At 34.8% G+C, this 11,682-nt stretch overlaps 2 non-coding genes across 2 annotated transcripts; both read left to right on the top strand.

Moving 5' to 3' along the window:
- The first annotated feature begins 7,649 nt into the window (after positions 1-7,649).
- Positions 7,650-7,721, top strand: Trnan-guu (transfer RNA asparagine (anticodon GUU)). Its single transcript has one exon. It is a non-coding gene; the product is annotated as a tRNA-Asn (tRNA).
- A 3,887-nt stretch (positions 7,722-11,608) lies between these two features.
- Trnan-guu (transfer RNA asparagine (anticodon GUU)) lies at positions 11,609-11,682 on the top strand. The gene has a single exon. It is a non-coding gene; the product is annotated as a tRNA-Asn (tRNA).

The raw sequence follows: 11,682 nt of genomic DNA, 5'->3' as shown, positions 1-11,682 counted from the left end.
TCCATTTGCTTCTAAAGGCTAATTAGTACATCAATCGGTACCACTAATTGTATTGTCATACATAGACGCTGAAGAAAAACGGCAGGAAAAAAGAAGTTGTGAAGGACACTTTTTCGTTTGCTAAGTACATGAACTGTTTTAATTGATTTGTCGAACAGCTACTTCAGACAAATTCAATATCCTTTTGTTGTACATATTTCTTTGTGTTCACTACTATGACATTAGGACGTAGGTGACCGGTTATCAGGCGATGCTTACTCCTCCTAGGCACCTGATCCCACCTCTGGTATATCCAGGGGGTCCGTGATTGCCTAACTCTCTATTTTGTATTGCTTATAGGAGTTATGAGATTTATGACTGTTCGTTATCGTCACCTTCATACAAAGGCTTATTTAAATTCATAATGCAAATGAAGTATGTATGTATGTTATCTGAGAGAGAGAGAGAGAGAGAGAGAGAGAGAGAGAGAGAGAGAGAGAGTATTTGTCAATGTTTGTGTTGTGTTTGTGCGTACGTGTTTGTTTGGGTGTATGCATATTTGCGTGCGTGTGTGTGTGTGATATGACCATATATCTGTCAATACGAATATGTGGTAAGGAGAAAAAAGGATAATTTCCTCAAACTGTAGAGAGCCCCGCTTGTAAAAGTATATTTCTAAAATTCAAAGCATGTTAAAATAGTTTTCACTTTGAACGAGAAAACAGGAAACTCTTGAGGGTGTTCTTACGTAAGAATAAGAGGACGCCTTGATCAGTACACACAGTTTAATGTGTTGTATATTGAGATTTCCTGCACTTTCAATATAAAATCATTGTCTAATTTGGCTAATGACAGATATTACCATTTTTCGTCCATAATATTTGTCCTTCGATAATTAAGTAGTTTATGAAGAACAGGGCTCCAGAGGAGATTACCAAACATCTATTTCAAGTAATAATTAAGTTTTGAAAATGCATCCATTTCTTGTGCTCCAGAGTATAAATATGTGTTTGGGGTAAGTTGATGACGTAATGCACTGTAATGAATTGTGCCGTTTGAAGAATAATAGACAAAACGAGAGTGTCGGTTATTTTGAATTTACACATTGCCGGAAACATGTCTCTGAAAATATTTAGAGGTCGTAATTCATCGTCCTATTAGGGGTAATTTTTGAATGGCATGTAGAACAGGACCGAGACGCGTACAACCCTGTCAAGTAATGGAAAAAACCTGGTTTGTAGCAGCACTATTTTCAGAAGGAAGTTATGAATGATTGCATTCCAAAGGCAAGGTGCACGCTCACACCGTTTGAAAGATACAACCCATCGATCTTCTCAAAGTCGGCATTGTGTATTTTCAGCTTATTATCCTATGTTTTATGATCTCATAAACAGATCCACAACAACATGGTTACGTTTGTAAATCCTCATAAAAACAATCAGAGAACATTAGCTCTTTATACTCATTTGCTCGATATATCAACTTGGTGTACTTTCAGCTCAAATCATATAAAATTCACTTCATCTGAGGAGGAACAGAAGTTTTTCAAAAAGAATCTTAAAATAACAAGATATTTTACACGTGTTCCCCTGTGTACTGGCGAGATCTCTTTAAGAACCAGCAGTGTGTCAAGGAGACGTCCTCTTCACACAGTATCAAACGACTGCCTCCGCAGGAATCCGCTGAACTATTTCTTTTATGTAGGTCTTGGTCGTCATCAATGTCATATTGACTGCTATATTCTAATAATTCATTCACATATCTTTTTCCTGGCTATTTATTTGTCTACTTAATTACTCGTATCCCATCTGGTATTGTCAATAAAAGATTTTTAGAATTGAAAATTTCTTTTCATTTCATTATACTAAAGGTCATCATATTGTTTTAAAGCTGTTTTGCTTTTGTACTTCTTTTGTTTCTAGATGTTTAACATGGGTATTCAACTATTCCGTCACCGACTGCAAGGAATCAGAGGTGACCTGTAAGTTACAAGTATTTTGGATATGACCTAAAAAAAAAAAAAAAAAAAAGTAACCCTCGCTGCTACGGCCTTAACATCTTCGTTAGCCAAGAGTTTCGGTCCACTCCGCTCCCCATAAACCGAAAACCCTTGGCTAACAAAGATGTGGCCATGAGCTGCCCCACAGTGGTCACATTTTTATATAACCTTTCACGCTCAGAGTGAAAAAAATTCTCGAATCCAAAATGTTCCTTATTCTATATGTCTAAGTTGTATGTGACTGTAAATATATTACTTTTAGTAATTGGTACAGACTGTAACAGACATCACTCATTATATCCACGAGTCACAATTAGTTTATCTAATTGTTCTGACATTATCAAAACACTTGTCCTAGAGGGATTTAAACCAGCCTGTAGTGCAGCGGTTCAATTCGTTTCTTGTGTTGATAAAGTTAATCCCGTCCACCCACAGTAATTATACCTGTATCATCTCTCCAACAATCAAACGAAAATCTGTCACTAAGTGTGAACTGTATGAGATATAAAAATAGCCACATCCGTATATGAATTCAAAGATACAGAGAGAAGTGTTTGTTTTGATGTTTCTGGATGTTAATTCGTGTACAACATACTCACAAGAGGACTGGAGTGAAAGAAAAAAAATGTCTTCAGCCTATCACCTACATGTAACAACACCGAACAACAAAAACATAGGAATAAAAACAAACTTAAAACACATCTTTTTAAAGTTGCATTTTTAATCTGTAATTCGGTATTTATGTAAACAGTTATTTTCAACAACAAAAAAATCTCCGTTTTAGTATTATTTTATGCCTTTTTATATGTATCTATTTTTTTTAGTTTGTTTTTATTGTTTTACATGTAAAGCGTTTTAGGGTAATTGTCTTAATTAGATAAAGCGCTATATTATAAATAAATAATAAAAACATGAATACTAAATCGTCAAAAAAAAAAAAAAAAAAAAAACAACAAAAATAAAAATCTATCAATCCAGAATATTTTTTAAACACTGTGTTCTTCACGTCATGACATTATGCAATGCTGTCTTTCTGTCTTTCATGCAAGTCCAGTAGTGACGTGTATGTCGTAAAACAATACACGTCTTTTAATGGGGTGGAGAATAAGAGTAATCAAGACATATTTAGCTGTCTGCGCCACCTCCTCCGACCTGTTTGGCAATCAACAAAAACTCCTCCGATATGACTTTTAGTTGATGGTGCATCTAGATTATATGTACAAGTATTACTACTTGTGAAAGATTAAAAAAAACCAAACATTTCTCCTAAGCATTTGCTTTCACTTGTACAAATTTAAGATTCTGGTACAATCTATGAGATTGATCACTGTTCGTTATCTTCACCTTGCATGTATCTGTAAGCTTCATGAGATTTCTCTGAGAGTTGAATGTGATGACGAGGTTCCTCTGAGAGTTGAAATTTATGACGAGATTCCTCCGAGAGTTGAATTTGATGACGAGATTCCTCCGAGAGTTGAATTTGATGACGAGATTCCTCCGAGAGTTGGATCTGATAAATCCCCAATACTTACCTGTGTTGCTTTTGAGTAGAAGACATCTTGAGCAAGGTTGTGTAATACTATGTTAAAAATAAAACATCCTGTGATCCTTTCTTTAAATATTGGTTATGACTTAGATCTACAACATATCTTAAATTTCATTCTTTCAAAATAATAATTGATAAAGGTTTCTCTCATTACGATTAATCAAGTATAGGTTGCCAAGACCTTTTAACTGATAGAGAATAATTACATAAGATGATACGTATGGGTCATTTCATTTATTCACACCTTTTGAAACACAATTATATATAAATAGAAAGTAATATAAAAAGCAGGATTGGTATCAATGAGTATGACTACCTCGGAGAACCGACTATATCGCAGGTTACAGATTTTTCCAAGGATCGTTGTACCCTTTGTCGACACAAAATTTCAAGGTGTTTGGATTTTTCAAATAAGTGCCGAATCATTGGCGAACCCAAATGAATCCAGCAGAGGATTCCCTGGTCTAATGCTCTGCATTATAGAAGGCATCAGATGAAGTCATTTGTACTTGTAATCTCGGAAAAAATTTAACATGAAATATGATCTGGGAGTTATTGTCTTCGACAGCTGATTCGGAGAAACTGTGTCATAAAGGCATTAAGATATAAAGTCAAGGAACACAAAACGCAAGACCCTGTATCCAAGATATGAAATCAACGTTTTCCGAAAGTTGGAAACACAAGCAATATCGATCACATTGATTAATATCAAATGGTTTGTTTTTTCATCAACAAACACATCTCTTCATATAAGAGCATCATAGGACATTAACGGGGAGTCTAATGACATGGCAGGGGATCACACGTTTCTATCGTGTCTTAGTTCCACAACGTAATATTAGAATTTCCAAGATTTATGTCTGATTTTCGCAGAAACGTGATTAATTTGTAATAGTAAAAAAAATATTTTGGAATTCATAATTACCTCGAAGTCATAAATGGGAGATTGTTTTGATTATTTGGTCGTAAATTTCACAAGAAAATGGGGCCGCTGTGTGGTTCTGTCTTACCGTGAATTATCTGTAGTCGCCCCGGGATACGGCGAGAAATATCAGCAAAATGTCTTCCACGACTGCCTCGACATGACACAAGGACAGTGAACTTAGTGTGGAAATTGATGTCCTTCTAAGGGGAGATGTGTACTTTAAATGTCAGATGCTTTATGTCTGAATTGATGACATCGAAATTAAGTAGCTACAGTATCAAAAGAAAGGTAATTTAAAATCTAGCAGACAGCAAAAAAAAAAAAAAAGGAACAGTTTTGAATTTACTGGGTATTCTAAGTATCAAATACAACATCTTTGCTTTGTTTGTATTTTAAGGGGGATAACTTTCTTGTACTCAATCTCAATGAATTTTTGAAAACATATTATAACCTATATGGCACAAGAGGGGCTCGATCTCACGACCCCCCGTTCGCTTCGCAACCGGGAGGTCGTGAGTTCGAGCCCCGATTGTACGATGGCCGTGTCAAACTTAAGACGTTAAAATAGGTAGTGCTTGCTCCTTCGCCTCGGCAGTTAGAAGTGAGAATCACGGGTCTTACGGATATGACCTTACAAACGGAGGTCCCGTGTTGCGACAGGCGTTGACATGATAAAGAACCCTCACTTCTACGGCCCTGAGCACTAAGAATAAGTCTAAATTTTATGGTACTTCATCTACCGTATATACTCGCCGATAAGTCGGATTTTTGGGAGTTCAATTTTAGTCCAAAACCTTATGTCCGACTTTTAGGAGTGTCCTAAGAAGATTTGTATTTTTCTGGATGGCGTAATGTATAGCCTAGTATTTCTTAAACAACAAAAATATGGACGAAATAAACAAAATAGTCACTGTTTAATTTGTTGAGAATAAAAAGTGAAATATTGATGTCATATCCCAGCTGGTGACGTCTAAATATGAGTGAAAAAATCTCGACGGGACGTAAAAAACAAACACTCATTATTATATAAAACGTTTTGTATTTTCCTCTTATATTTAATCGCAATCGGTGATAGTGCACCGTCTATAAACACACCTACAAACAGGATCTTAATGTTTTCTTACAACACATTCTACATGGTCTTTGGTGATTGAGTCTTGCAACAGTCTGTTGGAATTCCCAAGGACATGATCTCTGCTCCTTTATTAACTGACCTATTTTTATAATCTTACGAGGAAGAAAAGATAAAGCTTCAATATGAAAAGACGAAATCTCCTAATTTTTTGCCGTGACCCCCCCCCCTCTCTCTCTCTCTCTCTCATGTCTCATCTATTTACAATGTTTATTTTCATTCATATGTCCATTTCAAATGAACTCAATGCACCAGTCTTCCATATTCCCTTCATATTTGGATATTTTATTGAATATACATGTAGATGTTAACGGTCAACTGGTAACTCAACGTTATGACAAACAGGATGACTTCAGCTTCTTGTCCATCGTGATCAATTACATAACTCCTATAAGGAAGACACAATTGGGCAAACACGAACCCCTTGATATATACCAGAGGTGGGATCAAGTACCAAGGAAGAGTAAGCATTCCCTGTCGACCGGTCACACTCGCCATGAGCCCTCTATCTTGATAAGGTAAACGGAGTAATCGATAGTCGAAATCAGTGTTCCAAGAACGGTCTAAGGGACCGGTCAATATTTATTGAGGGGTTGGGACCGGTGCAGAATGCAATAGGACACACATTTATTTTGACTTACATACTGATAGGACTCCAACTTTTTTATTTTCAACACTGATAGGACAGCTATATTTTTTTGCAAATATATCAATGAACAAAAATTATTATAAAGTATTTCAAACTTTTAATTCAACTATATTTTAAACAATAATACTGAATTGTGTGCAGGCTTTATATCATGTCCAAGTTGAATATACTAGAGATAAAATAAAATACAATAAACATTGTCAATAAACATTAAACATAGAATCAATTGCAATAAAATACTAGTCCTTTGAAACCTCTTGATATTAAAACATGTATTAAATTAAAAGTTACAAAATTAAAACTAAAGTTTAAACACATCTTTTTATAATTTGATAGTTTGCCATGATTATAACCTATCATTGGGTCAAATGATGTCCGACATGTTTCATACCGATTATTAGGCCGTTCTTGGCACACTGATTTTGACTACGGATAACTCCGTTTACCTTATCAAGATATAGGGCTCACGGCGGGTGTGACCGGTCTTCATGGCATGCTTACTCCTCCTAGGCACCTGATCCCACCTCTGATTTGTCCAGGGGTCCGTGTTTGCCCAACTCTCTATTTTGTATTGCTTATAGAAGTTATAAGATTGATCACTGTTCTTTATCTTCACCTTTCATAGAAAATACTGAGATGTGAAAAATACTTGTAAGTACAATGTACATGAGACAACAATTCAGTAAAACAATAATTAAAAATATGCAAAATATAGGACTTTAAACAACAATTAAATTATTTAACGAAACGAAAAAATTAGATAGGATACACATTTTTTTAAATACACATCTGATATAGGACAGCAACTTTTTTGTATGCTTAAAAGATTGGACATGGGGATTTTTAAAAATGGAAATATCGAATGCACCGGTCCCAACCCCCCAATAAATATTGACCGGTCCATAACAATTGGTATAAAACACGTTAGGCAGCATTTGACCCAAGGATAGGTTGTATTGGCTAACTAGATCATTATAACCCCATAGAATTTGCGAAATGCTGACGTTAAACGAGACTGTTGAAACCCTTGTAATACCAACTTGATTGTCAGTAGTCTGCGTCGATTTAAAAACTTACCATACGCAGAACAAGCTCTTGTGTATCGAATCAATTCAGAGATATAAATACCATATGCACGTGATAATGGAATAATGCTACATAAATATGGGAAGTTGACGATGGAGAAGCTGAAATCATCCCGTTTGTCATAAAGTGGAGTTGTTAGTTTGTCATTAATATTTATTTTCATTACAATATCCAAGTCAGAAGCAAATATGGAGGACTCTGTGGTGTCTTTTATATCGAATCTTATGTTTCAAAATAAGTTACGTACTAGATCATACGACAGAGGGTGATCAAATGCGTTTTCCTTCTTTATCTGTCAACGTAAATGTGTCTTAACTAAATTTAAATAAGAATGTCTCTGGCGCAATCGGTTAACGCGTTCGGCTGTTAACCGAAAGGTTGGTGGTTCGAGCCCACCCAGGGACGTACTATTTTGTTAATCACACTACTGATCACAAATGCACTGTACATTATATGATATGCTATTTTGTTATTCTCTAAATATCAAAGTTTTCCCGCGTTTCGCAGAATAGGGGGAAAGCATTATATGATAGAAGCGTGTTCGAACGTATTGTGTAATGATACGCAGGGTGGTCATAGGACGACCGATCAGATAGAGTTATTGAGATATCAAGGTAGAGTAGGTCAACAGTAGTCATTCTAAGTCAGCGCTTTCACAGTGTCAGACGCACTTTATTTTCAACAATTTATTGAATAGTAATTCTATTGATAAATTACAGATAAAGAATACACGTCCTGTATTCACTCTCTAGACATTATTAACACCGGCGTATGGACACAGTTTTCCATAGTTTTTTCCCCCATAATCGTTTAATATCTATAGTTCGGTTAGTAATGTTTGAAAATTAATTCTATAACATATTTCCTATTTTGCAATCTTCAGATCAATTGAAAGATTTGTAATTGTCAAATATAGAGAGAAAAAAATATACTACTCTTTCAAAAAATGAAATTCTTCAAAGCCATGCTTCAGTTAATGACACATTTAATATTGCAGTCGGATGAATATGAGTTACCGTACCTATACTGGATTCCTAAACTTCATAAAAACCAGTACAAAAATGACACATTGCTGGATCCAGTAAGTGTTCGACAAAGCCTCTATCTTTGCTCGTCATGAAAATATTAACAGCTGTGAAGGAGAAACTTAAAACGTACTGCGCGTCTACATATGCCAGACGTGGTGTAAATCAACTGCGGATTCTTAAAAATTCTACAGAACATTTAGATTTAAAATCGCAAAACTTCTCAAATCAACAACATGAAAATGCATGACTTTTCAGCACTTTACACGACCATTCCTCACGATAAATTAAAAATTGGGCTTTTTGACACCATAGACAGTTGCTTCTTCAACAAAAATGGAAAACAGAAATATTCATATCTAGTGACCACTCATTCAAAAAATTACTTTGTTAAACACCACTGTGATTCCACGCACACGTACTCTGAAGTTGAAATAAAAATATGTTGGAGTTCCTCATTGGTGATCAAGTTTTCCAACAGTCTGTTGGAATACCCATGGGCATGAATTATGCTCCTTTGTTAGCTGACCTGTTTTTATATTCTTATGGAGCAGAATTTATCCAATAACTTCTACGTGGGAAGAAAAATCTCTTGCTGTGACCTTCAATTTGACATTTAGATATATCGACGACGTTTTATCTATTAACAATAATAATTTTTATTCATACATGTATGTCGCTTCGATAGTCAACTCGAAATAAAAGACACCACAGAGTCGTCCAGGTCTGTTTCATACTTAGATATTTTATTGAAAGTAGATATTTACGGCAAACTAACAACTCAACTTTATGACAAAGATGATGATTTCGGCTTCTCTATTGTAAACTTCGCATATTTATGTAGCAATATTCCATTATCATCTGCATGTGGTGTGTATATATCTGGTATCTCAACAGATTCGATATGCAAGAGCTTGTTCTGCGTATGGTCAGTTTGTAAATCAAAGAAGGCTACTGAAATACAAAGTGATGGTGCAGGTGCTTCAACAGTCTCGTTTAAAATCAGCATTTCGCAAATTCTATGATCGTTATAAGGATTTAATTTGCCAATACAACCTATCATTGGGTCAAATGCTGTCTGACATGTTTCATACCAATTGTTAGGCCGTTCTTCACATACTGATTTTGACTACGGATAACTCCGTTTACCTGATCAAGATATAGGGCTCACGGCGAGTGTGACTAGTTAATAGGGGGTGCTTACTCCCAGGCAACTGATTTCACTTATGGTATATCCATGGGTTCGTGTTTGCTCAACTCTCTATTTTGTATTGCTTCTGGGAGTTGTGAGATTGATAACTGTTCGTTATCTTCACCTTTCACAATACATTATTCAACATAACATGGAGTTGATACGGAGGACATGTCCTTTCTTTTATAACGATGAAAAATTTGCATACTCTTTTAAGTACAATAGCATTTTTACAATTAAGAAGCTGTTTAAATTTATATTTATCTGGTCTATTTGTATAATATCTGTCTATCTAAGTTTAATAATCTTAATACTTTGATAGTTTCACCAGTACATTTAAACAAGTAATCGAACTCATCAACCAAATCATTATAATTACATAAGGTGTATACTCTTTCATTCCTTGGTATTTTTAACCATCATCATGTCTCTACAAGTACATGCAATCTACAATTTGATGTTCTAAATCTACATAGTATTTCACTTTCAAGTTAAATCAACTTCAATTAAAACCATATAGATTTGTTTTTGATTATTTTCAGGTTTTTTTTATTTGTTTATTTATTTATTTCCAGTTTTATTTTCAGTTTTAGATATGTAAATAGCGTACATGTATGTATACAGCATACCTTCATATACTATTTTATATTGTATCTGTATAATACTGTTGTCTGTATATATGTTTTCAAGACCACAATGTAAACTAGTTTTTAAACTAATTGTGCTATCTTGTTTAAATAAAGGACATTATTATTATTATCAATCTTCTCTGAGATATACAACATTCTTATGCTCGTTTAAATTAACATTCAACATCCGGATATTGGCTCGCGTGTTGGCGACATGACAACTATATGCGGAATGTTTTCTGTGTCCGTAAGTGTACACATTAAAAGAAGATATGAAAATAAAAATAGATTAAATAAATGCTTGAAATAAGTTACGCACTAGATCATACGACAGATGTTGATTAAATGTGTTTAACTTCTTTACCTGTCAAGGTATATATATATACATATATGTATATATATAGACAAATGCGACAGATACGGTTAACAAATGCACTCTATATGATAACGGGACGGGTGTGACCGATCGACAGGGGATGCTTACTCCTCCTAGGCACCTGATCGACCTCTGTTGTGTCCAGGGGTCCGTGTTTGCCCCATCTATCTATTTGTATTACTTATAGGAGTTATGAGATTGATCATTGTTCGTTATCTTCACCTTTCATATGCAATTTTGTTAGGGTCCAAGTTATGAATGCATACAAATCATTCTTGCATTGTAGACATTTCGATTATTGAAAATTAATTCTATAACATATTTCTTATCTTACAATGTTCAGATCGATTGAAAGATATATCATATAAACATATAAAAATATATTAAATAAATTTAAACGAATATTTTAGGCAATCAATGTCTTAACAATTTATGTTTAGCGTGTTCCTGTAAAAGCTTGCACAACAATCTAGCTGTGACCTTCAACTCGACATCTAGATTTATCGACAAAGTTTTACAGTGTATCTATTAACAATAATGAAGGGTGAATATAACGAACAGTGATGAATCTCATAATTCCTATAAAGGTGAAGGTAACGAACAGTGATCAATCTCATAATTTATTTTATTAATTTTTTACTTTTTATTTAGTTTTAATAAATATAAGTTGCTTCTTTATTTCATTATAATTTATGACATATGACCACATGTATGTGTCCGGCCATCAAAAGACAGTACCACAGTCATCAGACGTGTTGGTACACGATGATCCTTTTTTTTTTAAACCATGGGACAACCCATACGGAGCATATGTATGTTACTACAACACACTTCACTATGTTGGTGCATTTGGGAGGTGTTGGAGGGTGAGGCTGGATCGCAATGAGATGGATAGTATTATGGTTGATAATACAGTCACCATTCGGTTAACGATATATAGTTAATCAATCCTACCAATATCAAACAAACACATAAGTTATGTACTAGGTCATACGACAAAGGGTGATCAAATGTGTTTCCCTTCTTTACCTGTCAAAGTAAATATGTTTTGTATATTATTATCAACAAACGTCTCTGTGGCGCAATCGGTTAGCACGTTCGGCTATTAACCGAAAGGTTGGTGGTTCGAGCCCACCCAGAGACG

This window comes from Ostrea edulis, chromosome 5, assembly GCF_947568905.1.
Source record: "Ostrea edulis chromosome 5, xbOstEdul1.1, whole genome shotgun sequence".
In the NCBI taxonomy this organism is placed as follows: domain Eukaryota; kingdom Metazoa; phylum Mollusca; class Bivalvia; order Ostreida; family Ostreidae; genus Ostrea; species Ostrea edulis.
The sequence above is the reverse complement of the archived record's forward strand: the minus strand, read 5'-3'. Positions and strand labels throughout refer to the sequence as shown.